At 28.0% G+C, this 22,644-nt stretch overlaps 1 protein-coding gene across 1 annotated transcript in view; it reads right to left on the bottom strand.

Moving 5' to 3' along the window:
- The window catches only part of LOC108568132, a 32,250-nt gene extending 18,097 nt beyond the window's left edge, over nucleotides 1-14,153 (bottom strand). Inside the window, exons 1-2 of the mRNA XM_017929065.1 lie at nucleotides 13,929-14,153; nucleotides 129-187 (exon numbers count right to left, since the gene is read on the bottom strand). The gene's annotated coding sequence lies outside the window, so the exon portion shown is untranslated. The remainder of the gene's footprint in view (nucleotides 1-128; nucleotides 188-13,928) is intronic.
- Between the last annotated feature and the right edge of the window lie 8,491 nt (nucleotides 14,154-22,644).

Raw genomic sequence — 22,644 nt, 5'->3', positions numbered from 1 at the left:
CATAGGAGATCTCGTTCATTCAGCTCAACAAGAATCAAAATACGGTTAATATCATGTCGTATTAAATATCCGACAACAATGCGTTTATCCTACAAAGAATAATTGGACTTTCTCGCTTTCTAACTCACCTTTTATTGAGTAACAAATAATGATCACACGCACCCGAAAGTCGTCGTCTCTTCAATACCTGTGGGAGGAAAAAAAATACTATGGATTAGTTTCATTGTTGCATGTAATAAACATTTAAAGAAATTACTGTATGTAGCGAAAGTGTTTAATACTATTCATCTTTTACTTTCACGCTTGACGTTCAGATTTGATTGTATGCATTCTATTTGTAATAATAAAGTGAACAATTAGTATGCACCGTATAGATAACACATGTAGAAATGCTTACTAACGATAATAATAAAATGAGTTTTGATGCATTGTTCTGAACAAATGTATTTTCATCACGTCACATTTTTGCAAGCCATTAAAATACGTTTGCCACAATGTATATATATGACGTTATTTATTTTTATAACGTGATTCACGTTTAGGTGTGTATGCAGGTATGACAAACATACTAAGAATTGACAATTCTATTCATTCCTTCTAAGTCTTCTAATTCGTACTAATATATTTTATAATATTGGAACATATTAAGTAACTTTTCATACTCTACCCACTCACACTTTCCAAAATTAAAAACATTAAAATAGATGTAATATTTTTTATTAGAAATTCATATAAAATATCAAAAAAATCTCTGATTGTAATTCTGAAATGGAATTTTTCAACTGGAATTTTCTAATCTTCTTATAAAACTATTCATTTTTATAAACATTTGAAAAATAATGCTTTTCTTTCATTCATTTTAATTAAGTTCTTTTAAAAAAAATATATTATGAAAGAGTAATTTTATTTGGTTCAAAAGTTTTTTTCTAAATAAATTTAGTACACAAAAATTGAAAATATTATTTTATTACTTATTATATTCTATAAAGTAGAAAACTTAGATGCAATGACCCATAGTATAAAACAATTGCGTTATATAATAGTATGAAAACGAACAGAGCACAATAGTAAATAGTGTTAATATTCACATTTCATATTTCCGTTATTGTGAGCGACATGTTGATAAACATCCTGTTGTTCTGCACTTTCCAATATCACATAGCATTGAGCTTGTTAGAGGTAAACTGCTGTTTCGCTCTGTATAGAAACAAGAAACAGCAGGATCGACGTTTAATCTCGCAGATTTAAATTTAATTAAAACACCTTAATTACTGACATCGAATTTATGCGGCCGCAAAAACAAACAGGGTAAGCGGAGTAAGCGAAAACAGAACGGAAAATAGAGAAAATATTAATGGTAATCCCCGTTCCATCACGGCTTTAATTTTACCCCGAAGATCTTGGGGAACAGATTGCATCACGTTCGCAACCGTATCATCCGTTTCCAGTTGCATTCCGCGGCGTGACTTTACTTAATCTCCTCTCGACCATTATTATTACGCCGGTATAAAACTGAAAATAGATAATCCGAGGCCGGTTCACTTCAGATCGGAATGTTTTGCTGCTAGTTTCCTGTTCTCCATATAACGTGTCTTTGCTAACTTGAGCTCAGCTACAACGTACATTACATATATGATTTCGAAGTCATATGCAAAGAAATCAAGGTGCATTCAAATCTAATTTCATTCCGCGAATATTCAGTTACATTTCTATATGGGAATTGTGAACATAGTTAACTCGTAAATACATATAAATATAGACCAATTTACCGGGAACTAAAAAAAAAAGATTGTAGAATATATTTATTTAACGTAATCACAATAACTTCTAGCTTTAAAAGTTGTCCAAACTGAAGAAACACGCAAAAACGAATATTAAAAATGGAAGTACAGCAAAAATATGTTATAAAAAATAATTCTATTAAAAGTAAATAAAAGAAATCAAAAAAAAAACAATACAAATTTGTGATAATCAAAATCTTTAGCGAGATAAACACGATATTTTTTTAAAATAAAATTATAAAGGTTTCATGCTTATACAAAATAACAACTTTGTAAATAACAGAATTAACGACAATTTTGCTATAGTAGAGTGAATTCAAATGGAAATTAATGTATTGTAGAGTTATTGAATGAATATTAAAGAAAGTGAGTTTTTTTAAACTCATAGTGTGAAAGATTAAAGATCTCAAGAATATAATATTCCCAGAGGAAATTATTTTTCAAATTATGATGTTGGAGATATCAAGTTATAAATATAAATTTACTCTGATATAATATCGATATTTTGCATTAAGGAATAAGACAAAATAATAATGACTCCTATGATAATAAACATACTTTTTCATCATGATTAATATGTATTTTTTGCAGTTTATATCGAAAATCGACCAGAAGATTATGTTTTAATAACTTTGAATTTCCAAACTCAATATGTTTAAATTGTCCAATTAAATTAATTTGAAAGTGTAAACAGAGTGAAACTATTTTAAATCAATGTTCATCACGTTTCCAAGCTTCAACGACTAAATGCAAAAAATGCGAACGGAGATAATATTTCATGGGAAAGAATAAACTACCATGAATATTAAATACATATAATCATGTTTAAACGGTGCAACTCCATTCCTAATTCAAATACTTCTAAGAAACAATATTAGCCTGCAAAGCAAACGTATTTGAATTCTCACTTAACTCGATTTAAGTAAGATCGGCATGTAGAACATTCCTTCTTGTAACGAATGCTTTAAACAATTCATTTGAAAATAAAGACGCGGGAAAAATTAAGTACATTTAACTTGATCGTAATTTGGAAATGCAATGAAAGTGATTTACCCGTACGAGTTTAATTATATATTGGATGTGGGGATGCTTCGCAGTTTATTATCTATAAACTAACTTATCCCTTCAATCTGCAATAAATTCTCAACGTGTATGTGCGTACGACTAGCCAGTAATTCGAAACGGGCTTTCCTCAACCGCGATGCAAGATAAGGTTGTAATTTATTAATCGAAATGTACGTATATTATATAAGTATATTGCAGACAATATTCTTGCGCGATTCAAATATTCAATCATTATTTCCACGTCTAGGAGGAAAAAAAATGTATTGCTGCTTTTCAATAGTCCAGTACTTCCTTTGATGCATCCCGTGTTCTTGTTTAACACAAATTGCACCAATCAGAGAGAGTCGGGGATGCTCTCGGCTTGGAAATAATTTCCTTTGTTCCTTTTTGCCTTTACGATTCCTCGCTTCCGGAAACGAGGCTTCGCAGAATCATCGAAGCTCTAATCTTATATAATAGACGTGTGGTCTGCATTTCAACACGACTAGGAATCTAAATTAGGGAGGAAGTTATTGCATGTCGCAGTGTAGAACTAACCAAGCATTTTATGTAAATGGTTTACTACTGTAAATTAAAACTGCATATTGTAAATTTAAATTTCTAATGTGCACATAATATAAACTGGTTGCTGTTGTTTGTTTTTAATACCTATAAATTTTGAAACAGTCATAGAAATAACATTAAATAATGGAGTTATTTCTCTACTTTTATAATCCACCTTTATTTCATTACGTTAGAATTTGACATCTAAAACTAATATTTTTTTTAGAATACCAATTTAAATTTATATCTATTTTTATTTAAAAAAAAACTCAATAAAAACATAAGATAATTTCATAATGTAGATAGATATAAATTCATACCTGTATTATTAAATCTTGAATAAAAATATTCAATGTACTACGAGACTGATCACTAAACGTTTTCCTCCAACGAGTTTCATGCAAGTAGATTAAAGAAAACGAAAAAGAACTGAGATCCTTGTGTGAATAAATTGCGGCGTTCCTTTCTTCATTTTCAACCTGTATGCATTTTATTTATAATTACGTAAAGTCGTATCGCGGATGCATTAAATTTTATGTATACGCATTTACTATGAACTATTTTTGTTTTCATATAAAAAACACACACAAACATGAAAATACTTTCCATTTTAATTTCTTTTCTTATTTCACGGTTATAACTTTTAAATGCTTTAAATATTAGTAATTATTCTACTAAGTTTATACCACATAATGATTATGGAAGAATACATAAAAACGTATCTATTTAATTCAGTATTTTAAAAAAATGTATTGATTAGTATATTTATTGAATCATTATAATTTAAACTAACTTTGTAATTATAAATAAGTTTTTTTTATATAAAATCTGTTAAAATTATTTTTTTTTTGTAAAATAGTTTTTTTTTAATAGAATACAGCAATACTTCATATGGTGCGTTTTTCTTTAGTGTGGATTCTACAGTACGATTTAAAAATTTCAAAACAAAGAAAATTTTAATTATTTGTAATGTTCTCGTTTAGTTTGGTTTCAAACAATGCAGGTTTAAAATCTGCACTATGCGAGGTATTGCTGTTCAATAAATGTCACTTTTATTATGTAATCCAATAAATATTTTTTTATTGTTTATGCAATACAATATTAGCAACTTTAGAAATATATCCGCGTGGGTAGATATCATAATTATGATCAAATTACCACCGATTCAAATGTGTATGTTATTTATTACCTATATAAATAACTTAATTATAACTGAGATATTATTTTCATTTGGTTACTTTATAATTTATATATATATATTGACTATTAATCTATAATATGAATTTATGAAATATTAGAGTATTCTCGCTTATCAGACTCACATCATTATCTCATCGATTGTTAAAGTTTAACAATAGATTTTCATTACATTCGCACGTAACTGTGATTTAGTAATATTCATGTACTCTCTTACTATGCATACAAGTACGCTGGTACAAATATGGTTGGACTATTGAAAACGAAAACAATCACTTCAAAGGAGTTATTCACCAAATATCCACGATAGACTCAGGATGTTACTCATTGTAAATTCTGTATAAATGTCGCATCTCGTCGAAGGACAAACATGTATAAATAGCATTTCCAGAAATGGTTACGAGAGTGGTAATCAAACCTATATATATAGGTAATATTTAACAATATATCTAAATTTAATATTATAAATATAGTTAAAAAAAATTGTTTTTTTGATAAATTTTTAAAATTTCAAAAATTATTATAAAATTATGTAAAATTTTAGCTTTTTGACTTAAAATCGCTCCAAATATCATTATGGAAGTGGAATTTTCAAATTTCTATTTGGTGTTGTAAAATTGACATAAACTGCAAATATGTTTAAATTTTTGTTGTTTTCTTTTTTTTTTGTAAAAATTGAAATAAATAATGTTGTTGAAAAATCTGTTTTCTTAAGATGTATTTTTAAATATAATGTAATTACAAAATACAAATATGAAAATGTCAATGAATAATCATTGCTATTTAAACTAAGGTCTTCAAATAAAAATCTCCGGTATCTGTGCGAAGGTATTTTCCATTACATGGCAGCACATTCCCAAGTGAAACAATTGCAATATTTCATTGCACTTTCTAAAGTGCTAATAATTTTCCGCGGCAGAAATAAAACCGCGACGAACCGCGATTTTATCTCGGCGAAAAATTAATGATCTCTCTCTCTGTCTCTCCCAGTTTCGCGATGCTATCACAAAACAAACTGCGAGAGTCCGCAGTTGAACTAATATCATGGTAGAAAGGAATGCGAAGGTTCGTTTTGTTTATTTATTTATACATTTTTTTTGTGTTTCCGTTCAGAGACAATCCGTTTTCTCCTGTTAATAAGCATCGTAATTTCCATGCACTAAAGTGTTTTCCTAAACATAACTGCACTTAATACTTACTGTAAGGAAACCATTTATGCATCAAACGATCTGCAGTGTTTGTTCCTTTGCAATAAGTGGTATAGCGTGATGTGAGATGTAAAAGCGAAACTGTACATTTCACGGGACCGTTCGCGGATTTTTTTTCACTCTTCTCATCCATTATTGTTATTACTTTATATTAAATATTATCACCTTCTCGAGAATGAATCGGACGCACATAAAGTTGCATGTGAAAGTTTATGTTTGTGTGTAAGCTGCACATTACGCAACGTCGCCGGAGTTATGCCGTAGTGCTGTGTAAAATGCGATGTGTAATTGCTAACGACGAGGAACAGGAAGTTGGAGACAAAATTGAATGGAGGAATATGGACGAGACGTAATTAGAGAGGTGTAACTAATGAGTACTTTCCTACAATACTCATTTATTTCTACGGGAAGTTTTAAACACTCGGACTGCTAATCAAATTCCAGGAATGCAATAATATAGGTGTAGCTCATGAGCATGGCTTGCAGGTTCTTTTCATGTTGACATGCTCATGTTGACTCACACACGTGACGAATGAATCAATTTAAAATTACAATTTTTATTGAAAGAACGATATTAATTCCAAGATATTATTATATAAATACCAATTAAAATACTCATGAAACCACGTGTTTAGCAAATAATAATAAATTAGAGGAATATGATACATCCTTCAATCATCATGAAAATAAAATAATCATTTTGATTAAATATGTATTAAATCGAATTAATGAGTGGTTCCCAAGATTATCAGTTTTTTTTAACCCGTTCTTCTATTAAACTTTTATTTGTTTTTAAACTTAATAAACTGGTTTGATATTCTGCAATTAATATGTAAAAAATATTTATTTAATTAACACTAACGTTAAGACCAAATAATATTTCATTCAAAAATATATTAAATAAAGTACAAAGACATCAAGATCAGAATTTTGTTAGTTATAAATGTGATGAGTTTAAAGTGTTGTAAATAAAAATATATAGTAATAGAATTGTCGTTACTAATTATCTTAATTATAAATTTACATCTTGTTGTTGCTTCAAATAAGCCTAGTTATATCTTTTGGAATTTAAAAAAATAACTGAAAATTGTGTATTATTGTTCACGGTTATAACTATATGATGTAATAACTCAAGGTAAACATAAGACAAGATTTCCATGCAATAAAAATAAGTTTGCAAATAGGTAACACACAACTTGCTAATTATAATATAAACGTTTTCGAAATGACCTCATGACAATATTGTTGTTATATGTCAATTTATGTTAACCTTAGCATTTCATAAAATACTGAGATGAAATAATATTTAATTGTTTTTTATTACTTGAAAAAAAAATAAACATAATCAACAATTTTATAATTTGTATAATTTACTAATCAGTCCGGTTTCAATATATCCGGTTTGAAATGTTAAAAAGAAACAAACAAACTTTTAATTTACAAATAAAAATTAATTTAAATAACCTTGATAAGTCCGGTTTCAAACAGTCCGGTTTATTTGCGAAGACAATTACCTGCAAGGTAATTACAAACATAGTACTATTTGTTACTGTAAGTGTCTAAATTTAAAAGTTTAATCAACAAATAATAACTTGTGTGCTTACATTTGTAGCCAAACGAAGGGAGATCGTTTAAGGTCGAGTGAGTACTGGGACAACCTGCGTACTTCCTCCCATACAAAATTTAATCATTTTTTGACTGTAATTATCGACGCATAGAAAACACACCCTTCCTGTGCTTATACTTCACACGGTATATTTAAATTTCTACATTCTAATGATAAAATATTATATTATTTTTTCTATATATCATATTTTAACTTTTTCATAGTTTGTATCTAGTAGATTTTTTATTTTATTACAACATTTGAAAATATATTTTTCCGTTACTTTTCTGAAAATTGAAAAATAAATTTTAATATAATAATGCTACTTTTATTTTATTTCTGTCTATATTTTTATCTTCATGCTAGAGTATAAATTAGTATTAATTTCTATAAATTATGCTGTATTAACTCTGTTATTTATTAATAAAGTGAGAATGTTTTTCTTGTTACTCGACATAAATGATGTGTACATATTAAATGCCTTAACTTATTTGTAGAGTATACAAAAGTACACAGAGAAAATATTTTTAGTAAATAGTTCGTTGTCTGTGCGATCATTAACATCTCTTTTCGCTTTGCGCGAGAGAACAACGTGAAACAACATGGTTTTCCAGATGCAGATCGTCGAGTGTTGTCCGTCCGTTCAGCAGGTTGCAAGAGGAGCAGACCGCGAGCGAATACACATAGCGGTTTTCTATGAGATCACAGTTAAATATACCCACTCTGTAGCCGTACTTTTCACATTTCTCCAACAAATAATCCTCGCCGGATTTGTTTACTCAAGTAAGGAAAAATAATGTAATAGACGGTAACCGCAAAACAAAAGAAATTTCTAGTCGATCGATCGTGGATGAATCAAATACAGCTGCTATCCAGGATAAACGCAATTAATTGAAAAATATAGGCACAGTTAGTACAGAACACTCGATCTTCTGTATTATTACTAAAAAGTTATTATCTAGAAACTAACACTCTATAATTAAGAATTATGATTATGATATAAGATTTAGTGGCGAATAAGGACTATGCAATAATGGATGTCTCTGCTGGGCAAAAGAAATATACTAATTACGGCAGTAAATATCTCAAAATCACAATCCCATTTATTGCACCGCCTTCGCCTGCATCTTAATGCCTCTGGCCTTCGCATAAAAAATGTTTTTATTTGTTATGCTTTTACTATTGCATATAATTCGCTCTTTGGAATTGGACCTTCATTTGAAAAATTATAACTGTAATGACTATTACGCTACTTCGCACAATATTATTCAAACAATAGCAAACATAAGAATCATTATAGCAATTAAGAAACACTACAACTTTAATGAACCGATAATATTTAAATGGAGAATTCAAAGATTGCATATAATTAAAATATAAATTGGTATAATATGTAAAAAAACAGTGATCAAAATATTATTTCTCAATAAATAACTCAATGCTCAGAAAAATAAGTAGATTTCAATATTTTTATTTGTAACTTTTTGTATATATAATACTTAATACTAAAAATAATACTTATGAAATATGAAAAATATACATAATAAATAATTAAGTATATAATACTTCAATATCATGTAAATAATAAAAACCTAAGAAATAAATCAATGTACTTAATTTCCCCCAAAAAAACTTTTGTTTCCAATAAAAATTTCAATATACTGTTAGACCTATTTCAATAATTTTATTGATGACTCGTATTATTAATAATCACTAAATCTGGCCAATGTACAGATATATTATGCATACGAATTTTGATGTGACATATTGCTATATTGACCTTTATAGATATTTTTTTATTTTGATTAGCGGTTTTATTATGCTAACAATTTGTTGAGTTTAAAAAAATTGCAAATATTGAAAGTCGTTTGCTTGTTATTTAAAGTTGTCGGATATGTTTTTTGTGCGATGATGTCATTAAAATTAACATTTGTTTTTAGATTTTTACCTGTTTTAACTAAATTTGCCATATCTCTAGTTGGATAATCTTTTAACTTTCATCAATTGACGTAATCCATTATATGATAATAAAAAATCAGTTAATTATCGTTTCGCAAATAAAAATATATATGAAAAACACGTTTAATTATGAGAGTACGAAAACAGTCTGGAATACTGTTGAAAATATTACTTGACCTTTCAAAACTTGTTCACCAAACCATACTAATTTAACAATTCTTTTTATTTCTATTTCGAAAATATTATAACTTTCATAAACTGATGTAATTAATATTTTAAAAAATCAGTTTATGAAATTATTATCTAGCATTTAAAAATATTTGAAAAATGACTATTAATTAAACCATGAATACATAAATACATTAAATTAAATAAATATAGAAAAACATGTTTAATTATACAAACATAGACTGGAATACTGATTTTCAGGCTAATAATACTGACCTTTCAAAACTTGCATCAATTTATATCAAGGTAAAATATTTTGTTGGTTTTTTTTTTCTTCTACTTTCTTGAACATCATACCACTTGGTTTTTTTTTTCGAGATAAAACTATGGTATATCATTTTCAAATAAATAGAGAAAAGATGTGATTGATTGTTCAACTTTCAAATTTTTATTCGTGTTTCAAAACCAGATTTTCCTGAAAATTTTAAGTTATTCTAATATTAAATCTTTTGATGTTCTATTGTCCGAATTCAACGAAAAATGTTTTTTTCTTCTATAGAAAATTCTGTAATACATACATATAGACTCATAGATATACATATATAATTTTTACAGTATCTGAGTATGTATGGTTGTAATAGCTTTATTTATGTGTCCCGGCTGCACCCGCGGAGCGAAGCGAAGTCAGTCAGTCCATTGCCGCGCCATAACCTACCATAACACCAAGCATCCTTTTATTTTACCATCATCATCATTTCTTTTCTAATTCTTCTCTCGCAGGAATCTCGTTTCATATAATATATACTTGGCCGCATGAGAATGTGAGCGCCTTCGTATGCATGGCTCTGTAGTATGTAGCATACACACACATACACAAGAACATCTATACACTTGTATATGTGTACACATGCACACACCAACATACACGTGCATAGCCTCGTACGAACTTTGTAGATTCGCTCGTCGAGATTCCGTTTCAAATTCCCATTTCATAAAATCACGATGGAGGGAAAACATTACAGCCGTTGCGGCTCTGTAATTAGTTACAATCGATTGGGCATTTGCATTGATTATTGTAAAGATATAGTTATAAATTTCATAAATATATACTCCCCATTCTACGAATAGAAAATCACTAGTCTAAGAAGAATACAAAAATTGACGCCCGTTCTATTCGAAACGCTTCACAATATAAATTGAACTTGAATAATATATACTCGCAATTAAAAATTAGTAATAGCCTTTATTCAAAATGGTAACATTAGGCAATGTCTTCAATTTAATTTAATGGATAAAATTGAATCGCCTTAAGCTTCAATTTCAAGTACAGTACTTAACATTAAAAATGACCAGTCGAGTAGTTTGTTAATGGTCTTGCAATCTTATTATTATATTGAAGAATAATACAGTTAACCGTCATCGGAATATCTTATATACACGCTTCGTGTGCATTCTAAATTATTACTACATATCTACATAGATTTAATAATTTTGAAATATATTCTCCGCTAGATTATATTAATACATCTATAATGGTATACAATTTTATATATTTTATACAATTTTTTATAGTGTTGAAAAATATCTAAATAAGATTAATTAATTGAATAATGTCAGTATATAATAGCTCCGTATAATTAATTACCCAATTTAATGGAAATTTTCTCAAACTAACTCCGCTATTAATAAATGTATGAGTCATCTTAAGATCCTAAATATTCGCCTACAACTAAAAACGAGCGCTGAAAGCTGACAGTTAAATAAATATAAATTATTTATTATTATTAAATTTGAACGGTTTTAATAGAAAATACAGTTATGCTAACAGGCATCGTGCAAATACAAAATTTATTGCTAACGAATTGTCCGTAGCATATATATTTGAAAATCGTGATTCTAGATGTATAACTAAATTAAACATTATTTTTGTATCACCTTTAACGCTTTACATGCGATTATGCAAGCGCAATTTGAAATTGTATTTACGTTAAGCCTTGAAGTCATAAGGTCATATGATTCCTAAATAAATCAAGCAGTACTTATTTATTTATCTAACTTCTCCATGGTGCCGTGGACCGGTCTGATGTGATTTGTAGGTGGGAAAAGTTAAAAAGACCACTGTTATTATTATTGGAACTACACCATGATATAAAACTCTTATGTTGCGTACACACCACATCTGACAAGCGGAGTGGCGCTTGCGCATAGTCTGTCTACTCCATTAAGAGGTGTGCGCGCAACTTAACAAAAAGGCTTATCGGAAGTGGTATGGATGCAATATGTTTATCTATAAGTATGATTATTATATGGGAAATTCCAAATTTATATTTTTTAACAAACCCACATGCATTAATATACAATATAATTAATTTTGATAATTGTCAAGTACTTGTTAAGTTAATATTTATAGAGAGTTTCGTGACTACTTTTGAAATAGTTTATCTCAGTGTTTCACAAAATTTTTGGGCCGCGAACTCCTTTTGCACTTAAAAAAATTAAAGAACCCTCCCGAAGAATGGGTATATGTAGAAAAACTTTGAGAATCACTGATTTATCTAATAAAAGTTATACGTGTTATGTTATTAGACAAGTATCGTATATGTAAAAATATTTGATTTATTGCTTTTCAAAAAAATATGCAAAATAATGTCAATTTAATAGGTGATAATTCAAATCATGCGGCTTTCTATTTAAATTATTTACTGGAAAGAATTTTCGAAAACACATCAGGTAAATAGTAAAAAAAACTATATTTACATTTAATATGATGTTGCGCTATGTTTTATAAGAAACAAAAAAAATCAATATTTATTATATGTATGCGTCTCAGAAAATATCGTCAAATGCGTAATTAAGCATCAATTAAACGGTGTACGTCAAAGAAGTTGTTTGGAATAATAATAAGCTCGTGGCAAACGAAGACACGTTGATTTCCGCTTGGATTGCATCTCTGGAGGAAAATAGTAAAATACAAATGTCGCAGAAAAGAAGAACAAACCGAAGCTGTATCTCGGCGAGCAGCATCCGCATATCGTCGAAAACAGTTATGATTATCAAAGTCGCAATTTAGAATCCGAGACAAATCCGCAATTATATCTAAAGCTCGCTCGCCCATACAATAAATCTGCATTTATCTTGAATTTTTCACCATTATCGCTCGATAAATTTCTCCGTTGTGATTCCGCGATGACCGTCGTTTTTCAATCATTGATTTCGAACGGTTTCTCAATCCCTTGTGAATTCAAATACGTCGCCATTCTGGAAACGATCATCATTGTCGTCCGGGATTTGAATTAAAAATCCATTAAAACGTTTTAATTAGAAACCTCCGGAGTAATTGAATCTCGAATTAATTACGAATTGCTAAAGGAAATTGAAAAAAAAATAACACACACGATCGTGGTTTTATACAAAAAAAAAAACGAAAGTTTAAATGCCAATGAACACAATGGAGTTGCGAGTGTTAATTGATTGCATCTCATTTAATTACGACGCGCAATTTCATTTTGAGCACTTTTCATTTGGGATTAACGACTTTAATAAATATTTGGTATTCCGATCAGACTGTGTCCTTCGATAGGTGGCCTTTGAGCTAAATGCCAAAACCACATGCAACAAATGCAACGCAGAAACATAACATTCGATTTTTGCTCTAAGAATAAATCCAGTTAAAGAATTTCGTTAATTTAAATGTTCCTAATTTAGTGAGCAAGCTAACTGGTTTCTCGGCGTTACACAACACAGTCTGCAGGGAAAGAGAAACACAGTTCGCATGACATCAACTCTCGGCCTTTTTTCTTCGGAATTGATTATGTAATGTGTAAATTTATGAATGTAATAAAACCTCAACCTGAAGTAGGTGCTTAACTTGTTTTTTCTTCTACTTAAAGTTATTAATTTGAATTATTACTAATGATAGTGCAATGCATTTTAATGTATGATTTAATGTTTTGGTTTTCACACTTCATAACTGTGAGAGCTCAGTATAATTAAATCAAAGTGGAGGAATGTTTGATTTAATATACAGCATCTAATTTACTGTAAATCCAAAGAAACTCTTTCCTATTAGTTAAAATTATATTTTCCGACTTTTTTTTTCCATTTATTGACAGAGAGAAAAATAGTTTTATTTAAAAAAATGTCTATCAAAGTCTAGAGAGAAAGTTTATGGTTCGTATAAGAATATAAATTCACAATAGCATCTTCCTGGTAGGCTTACAGAATAGGCCATTCTTATCGTTAATGACCTTTTGCGCCAGGACTTTCTAATGCGAATAGAACCCGAAGCGTGAAGTCAAAACAAAACATATTTTCTGAGGCTCCACCGAAATTGTCCTTGCAAAATCTTGCTCAACTCGTTACGTAACTTAAGTGTATTAGTAGAAAAATAAACTAAATTACCGATTGCAGTGTGGTATCCAAAAATGAAATATGGGCCTTATTCGTATTTGGGAAACACGAGCACTAAGTGTACGCCAATTCGAGTATTTCCAACTAGCGTTTGGTTTTAGATAGACGTCAGCTAATTGGACAATACCAACCGCGATCGGATTTGGACTTCGAGAGTTACGCGACCCGCACTTCCAACAGCTCTGACACCGACTTCGCTGGTCCCGCGTCAAACCGCGTGCATCGGCCGCGAACCATTCGCTTACGTCACCGTGGAGATCTCAGGTGGGGCATACCTTATACCTTTAGACGCGTTAGAATGTGGGTGCACGTCTCACACTAAACTCTCTTTAACCATTAAGATAACGCTCACCAACTACCAAGAATTTTCAAGTAACCTAAGGTCGTTACAGTATTCATGGTACCCATTGTATATTCCTATGTAATATTGCTACAACATATGCCATTGATAAAAAAGAAAGCAAATTTCGATATCACTCATATCTGGCACTCTTTTAATGATATCAAATGATATAACATGTATAAAACTAATACTAATAATCCGTAATAAATATTAATTAGTACTTAATACAAATTTATTTTATTGTAATTGTATTGTAATTGTAATATGTTTTATTGAAATAGTTTTTCTAATTAGATCTATTTTAATACTTCTATTAATGAAATCTCGATTATTATATATATATTATAATTTATTTGAATACTATAGGTGGATAATGAAATCTACATTCAATAAATTTCTAATATCATTTTTATCGACACTTTTGAATAGGTTTTAATTCAGCCATTCAGATAACAACTTTTAGTTATATTATATTTTACACCAAACTCTATTTCAACATTTTTTTAGTGGCATCTTTCCAAAAGCTATATTTTCAATTATTGTACAGAAATTCCGTTATTAAACGTAACTTTGACCAAGGTATGACTGTACTTAAATCAAAATGTAAAAATGCCTATCTTCTTCCATAACTTCTTCATAAAATATACAAATCATATCATAAATATTATTTCTTATTAAGGGAACAAACATTTGTTCAAAATTTGATGATTTATTTTATTTGTAATTTGTCTGTTTCTTATAAAAAATAAACAGGATCTACTACTTATTATATTTATATTATATTTATTGGACAGGCGCAATTTAGAAAGCTTATTGTGGTCCAAGGCAGCTTTGGAAAATAATTGAAAATATTTCATCTTACACTAATTTTCAAGCCAAAATATTAAATGCATATAGCAAAATTGTAGTCGATAAAACACTTATAATACTAAATTCTCTATATAAAATAATTATAAAGTCTAGAAATTGGAAATAAATAATAATAATAATAAAAATCTTTAATAGTCACCAATTGTAACCAAGAGGCTATCGGGAAGTAAATAAATATTTCACAATTTACAAAATTTAAGTAACATGTGAAGCAGACTAATAGAATGGAAAACCCTAGGCCCGGGGGTCAAATCCAGCCCTTTACTTTTTTATGTTTATTTTAAATGATCTTGAATCAAAATTGAGACATTTTATAGAAAGATTTTTTTATTTATTTTATATACGTAAGGCAGAATTGCAAGCATCGTCAAAAGTTAATCTTTTCAACTACAACAAACTTTTTCGAATAATTCGTAACTTTGATATATTAACAATATTAATTTAGTTGAATTATATGAGCTAACTAGTAAGTGATAATGAGTTGTGTGATCAGGCGCTATGCCTACATGTATTAAATATTTTATTGAATGCTAATTGAACATCCGGAATATTAGTATTGTAATTTTTGAAACCGTTAGAACAAATGTTTTACCATACTCGTTGTTGGAATATTAAAGGTTGATACACTTAAGCATGTTATAAAACAATGAAATATAATTTCATTTACATCAATTGATTTCTAATGATTTACAAGTTAAATTAATATTTTCTGTATATTGGGTCAACATCTATAATATGTGTATTCAGTTGTCTCTAATAAACATTTTTTTTTTACATTTATACTAAAAAATAATATTATGTTTATATTTTTAAATATATTTAACCCAGTACTTTAAGTTTGATAACCTTGTACAAGCAAAAAAATATGATGAATAGATTTTACAGCTACGCATTTTTAATTGAGGATACTGATTTTGTATTGTCATTAATTATTCATCAATCTTAAATCCTAAGATGATCACATTTTTCTATACTCTTTAGTTGGTTGAAAAGATCAAAAAATACATTGACAAAAATTTTGTCCTAATAACATTTATACCAGTTCAAAATTAAATTAATAAATTATTGTAATAAAATTTAATTAATTTAATATGTATTTATCAAATTTACTATGAATTGTTTTTTTTTTGTCAAATATTTGTTCATATAATAAGAACGAAATTAAAAAAATATAGAAATAAATATGAATTTTAAACTAAAAGGGAAACTAAAAAAATATCTAATTTCATTCTCTGTATATCAGCAGTCGGGGAACCGGGGTAAATTACCCAAAATGGGGTAAATTTTTTGGGTAATTTTTCTAATTTCATCTTACCAAACTCAGAGAGCGGTTCTCTGACTACTTTTCAGATCTTGATGTACAAACTGTGAATTGGGTTTATCCTTTAATTAATTACTAACATACCAGAAGAACAATTACTATCAAGAATCTAACTTCCATCCAATACTGTATTCAATTTGAGACCAAAGCAAATCTTGTCGTCTTTTTGGTTGTCAAAGGCTGCAAAGGCTTTCAAAATTGCACATGAGGAGAGCATTTGCAACAACCTACCTTTGTGAACAAGGCTTTTCCACTCTAATGAACATAAAAACGAAAAACAGAAATCGATTAAACGCCGAAGACTGTATTCAAATTGCTCTTACATCAAAAAGTCCCAATTTTAAAGTAATTATATCAAACATGAAGCAACATCATTTTCCAAAACCTGAAGGGGGAAAGTTTTCAATTAATTTTTGTTTGTTCCAATTTAAGAATTTTATTTTGTTTGTCTATTACTATTTGTTACTATTTTCATGTAACTTTTTTTTTATAAATATGTAAATGCAAATTAATTCAATAAATAATGTTTATTTAAAATTTACATTGATTGTTTTCTATTCAGAATGGGGGGGATTAATATCGACTTACGCAATAATATTTTGGGGTAATGGTTAAAAAAGTTCCCCGACCGCTGCTATATATGATATAAGGATATTTTACTATTGAAAATTTGTCAGTTAAAAATAATATAATTCCACGTTATTGAATTTGCGTATTTTAGTAGGTTTAATGCGCGCCACTTGTAAACTACATTCACTGTATACAATACTTTACTTTCGCGTTAAACACTGTAAATCGCGGACTTCCATATATATCTAAACCACTTTCGACTAATTTAAAATGCTAACGAAACCAACAAATATAAATATACGTATCCGTAGGTACGTGTGTGGGTGCCGATTGCCGTTTTTAGTTTGGTGGAACGACCTCAAAGCCTCTTGATTCTTGAACAACATCAGAATTTAAATGTAATAACAATTGTTTCCGCAACATTATGCAAAGTAGAAATCTCACTAATTTAACTAGATTCGCAAGCTATATATGTCGATTGAAATATTTTTGAGATTCTCACAATTCTATAACATACGTTTTAATTAGATTATTTTTATTATTAAGTCAACAATAGTAATTGCAAAAAAAACTCTTCTTTATAAATATTCTTAAACTTTTAATAGTTACTATAATTTAAACATAATATTTTATTAAGTTATGTAGTTTTATATTTATTTTTTTAGTAACATTTTAACATTATGAATAAATATTATTATTATTTTTAATATATTTCTATATTTTATATGTAGTTAAATTTCTAAAACTATCAACGTCACTTAAACGTTAGGAGTTTCTAGTATTTATTAAATTGAATATACTGTTACTTTCTGAAATTGCCTTGACACGCACGTTAATAATTTGCACTATAATGTTTATTTCTGGAGTTGCATGCATAGTCTTATGTCCATAAAATGTGGATTTCCTTGTCACACTGAACGTAGTGAAAATTCCATTTACTGTTTCTTTATTTTCGTTATAACAAACAATTTCAAAATATTGTTATTGACAAAGTTTCATGAATAATTTGAAATTGTATTTCTGGTTTACACTTATTAAACTGTTATATTTGCACATAAACTTTATGGTATATTATTTCATTATAAATAATAGTTGTTGCACAATTCTTTCAAATTCTATATTTAAAAATTTTACCATGTGATTTAATTTTTTTTTTTCATTTTGTTATGATTGTGTAATATGCACATCTATTATTCAATAAATATTGTTTATATAATCATATTACATCATATCACGGTATCACGGTATCATTTTTTTCATTAACTAAAAGTAATAATCATTAAATGAAAGTAATAATAATTATATAAAAGTAATAATCAACCTTTTCCAATTGCATCTTTCGATTTTATCTAGAAACTTTACTCCGGAAACTTTTATGTATTCCCTAGATAATTTGTAATATTAGATGGATTGTCCAATTTGGTCAAATATATTTTTTATCAATATTTATATATTTATTTATACCAAATAATATTTATATTTATTGATTTTATGAAAAACTTTAGATAACAAGATAACAATTTCAAGACCCTTTTAGCATAAAAAAATATTAAAATAATAACATCAAAAAATTTAGAAATGAAGTTATCAATGCATCTCGAAAATGACGATTATTGTCCGCATTCAAATGATGATTTTCAGTGAAGAAAAACAAAAAGAAATTTCTATCGAAAATATATTAACAACCAAATATATTACCATTAAAGACTTTTATTTTTTAGCCATTGATAAATGAAAGAGAAAAATAAATGTAATTTCTCTTTCTATGTAATTTTACCGTTTATTTAATAAATTTTGCTTGTTATAAAAAACAAAAGGCTTTTCACTTTTGTTAATTAAGTTAGGGTTTCCCAAACTATGTGCCGCCGAAGTTATTAGGTGTTCGGTGAAAACCTGGAAGAAAGTAAATAACGATTTTTTTTCTGAATTAAGGAATAATTGTATTTAAAAATATTTGGTAATGTGTTTCTAATTTTATGTGATTTAGAGTGTTTAAAATCTTTGTTTTCAAGCAACTATTCATTAAATTATTTCTATAATTCAATAATACTGTTTCAATGTTTCTATACGTATAGATTTTTTAAAAGAAACCAAACTTTATATAACGTAATTAAAATGAATAAAATCTCTGTTTTAAATGTCGATTGTGAAAGCAAATGATATACGGCATTTGCATTCGCAGTCCGGTTTGCTTTCCTCCTTCTTTTTTTATTTGATTGTTATTACAGTGGATGTCCTCGCCACCAAATAAGGTAGCTTTGCGTGGTTTCACCCAAACGTACCCCGCAAACTCACCTGAACGTATCGAGCGGAGGTGTAACGGAATCCAGATGGATTTATCTCCATTGGGAAATCTAAAACGAAATGCTCGCTAAATAGCATTTGCTTTGCAATAAAGTAAAAAGAGAAAGAAAAGAAAAGAGAGAAATAAAAACGAGGAAAATTTTCTTCGCTCCCGCAATTCCTGGTGCTAATCAAATATTTATGATTGAGTTATACGTCCATTAGCAAAAGGGCGAACTCTTTATTCGGTACCTGTAATTATTGTATAGACTTTCTTTCGGCGCAAGAAATTACAAAGTATCAAATTACGGACCCTGTTATAAAGCCCACTTTGATTACATTAACTAACTAAGTCTCGCTGCAATTAATTTTAAATTACATTACACTTCACTTTTAAAATTACTTTGTGTGATCAAATAAGCACGAGTTGAATGGAAGATGATTCAAAACGTTGCATCTGATATTAGAATGTATTACACGCAATTAGAATTTAAAAAATGAACATAAAAACGAATCCATTTCGTAGTCTTTATATGTAGCTTAAATTCTCAGTATCTTGGGTCTAGACTAGACCATTGGAATAAATTTACATAGACCACAAAAAAAGATGTTTATTCAATTAAGTTTGAAATAAAGTATCGGGTAGTGGCCCTTCATGTATTTAATATTCTGCTTACAAAAGTTAAACAACGTGTAATACGGATAGTATTGAATCGGTGATAGCTACTCTTCGTCAAATGAATAATAGAATGAAAATTCGGCGGTAAAAATGTGACTGCATGAAGCAGCATTTATTAAATATTTTAAACTGACAAATTTTATGCTTTTTTCTTAAGAGTTTCTTCAAATAAAAATATGTGGTATTGCTCTGTTATAAAGCAATGGCTTTACTGAAATATATAGTTTAAACACTGATTATACATATTTATCTACTATGTATCCTCAAAAAGATAGTTGTAATTATTAAAAATTTAAACTTATTCACTTACCTATTTATTTAATGAATAATTAAAATTATTAAGTTTATAAAACATTAAACATTAAATTATTGCAATGAAAATTTAGAGTTTTCATTATTAATATATGAAGTTATTGAGTTGTATTTAAATTACTTTAAAATATATATTTATAAATTAATGGAATAAACTGTAAGACTATTTATTATGTTACATGATTCTATTAACAAAGAACCAGACTTAACACCTCACTCAATAAATTCGTATGATTACATTTCGACTCTATCAACAAGCCCATATGATTTTTAGGAAGTACCAACCTTCAGACGACGCCTATTAATATTTTATGGCAATCTGACGTTTAGTTCACAAGTTACAGTGGTTTTGGTGACGCTACTTTTGTAATTTTCAAAACAATGGAACATTTTAAATTTCGTGTGTTGTTAAAACATTGCTTTTTGATGAAAAAAATAAATCGTACAAGAAAGTTATCGAAATTAGAGAAGCGTTTTAATGAATATATCACTCTGCAGATATGTTGGCATAAGGTATATTATAATAAATAATTACAAATATTATAATGGATATTTTTTAAAGACATCAGATATTGTTGGGTATATTATTACAACAATAAGTAACAATTAAAATGTATAAGAAATGTTTTATCAAATAACCACCTTCTTATTAATATATAGTGATTTGATAGATTATGTAAACTTTATATATTTTTATACAGCAATTCCTCTCATAGTGGGGACAACTATTGTTTACATATCATAAAGATACATTTTCAATTACTTTTTTTTGTAGATGAGATACCAACGATGTGCATCTTTGAATCCTTGAACATCCTTGAATCTTGTGTAGAATGTTTTGCAACAATTGAGAACCAGTTAAAAATTAAAAATAACAAAAATTTGCACTATGCGAGGTATTGAATTTTGTAGCAAATTATAAAATAATCAATCATTGAAAATTTGTTCAATTATCACAAAAAATGAGCAGATGATGTGTAAAATTGTTCGATTACGACTATTTGTATATATAATTAAATTTTGTCGACCGATTTTATGACAAAGCGTTTTTGACCCAAATTATATTTTCAATAGTGAAAATTATAAAGGGCCAGCCAGCATTTTCCTGTATTACTTATAATATCATTTCAATACGGTATTGTAACAAATAATTTGATTTCGCTCTATTTACGGTCCAATGGGTGCTGCGGTCGGCTATCGATCGAATTGTTGCACAACTGCAAGGTTTTGAATGATACATAAAATGTGTATTTGTGTTTCACTGTGTTCGCATATTTACTTTCTATTTTCCAACGCAGAGTGTGTGGGCTAAAAATTATGCTCGAAACTAAATATTTCAGATCAATAAAAATAATATGTAGAACAGTCTTTAGTTATTGAATTTGAAATTAATAGCGTTTATTTCAGAAAGCAATGAAAAAAATAAAAAAATATAGTAAAGCCCTTTTTTTCAAATAAATCGTTGTTTTATTTCTATTTTTATATACTAGTATAAATATTGCAAAAAAAATGATTTGGTTATTCCTGTCTTGATACTAATTTCAAAATTTACAACCTTTTGATCGTAATAGAAATAATTTAGATTTTGTAAATAAATGTAATAAAATGATTTCATATCAATTACATTTTTAATTTAAAAATATCATCATCTGTAAATATGAAGATTGTATATAATATTGTCATTATCAATATAATTTACATCATAAATGATGATTATCATTTACAATTACAATTATATGAACATACAAATAATTAATATTTATGAGAGAAATGTTATGAATGGGAGAATGTTATAATTAGTAATGTATACATTATTTTGTTACTATAACAAATAAAACTCATTAATAACTAATATATGTATTTAAATGCTAATAAGTCAAGTGAAAGTAAACTTTTTAATAAGAAAATCTTATAAACTAAATGATCATTTAGAAATCTAAATAATTTAAAATTATTATTTAAACAAATTTAAAAAAAATAATATTTTTAGTTTTGATAAAAAAAAAATCAATCACATTATTTAATGGCTTGACTATTGAAAGTATATATTATATTTATAGGTACAAGTTAATAGATACAAACACATATACATTAAAAGGTCTAATAACCTGTTGTATAAATTAATTTAGAATATTTAATGGAATATTCTTTACAATAAAAATTATACAGTAGGTATTTGTAACGTAGGCATAAGCGAAAATAGTGCAAATAAAATTATTTATTAATGTTTTGGAATTGCAAAGCATGTGATAATAGGTTACTTCCTAACAATGAAAGATAAGCAACCAGTTGTTCTTTGAATATTAAAAATACAAAGTTGCCTACTTTT

The sequence above is a fragment of the Nicrophorus vespilloides genome, unplaced genomic scaffold (assembly GCF_001412225.1).
Source record: "Nicrophorus vespilloides isolate i.1.1-1 unplaced genomic scaffold, Nicve_v1.0, whole genome shotgun sequence".
In the NCBI taxonomy this organism is placed as follows: domain Eukaryota; kingdom Metazoa; phylum Arthropoda; class Insecta; order Coleoptera; family Silphidae; genus Nicrophorus; species Nicrophorus vespilloides.
The sequence above is the reverse complement of the archived record's forward strand: the minus strand, read 5'-3'. Positions and strand labels throughout refer to the sequence as shown.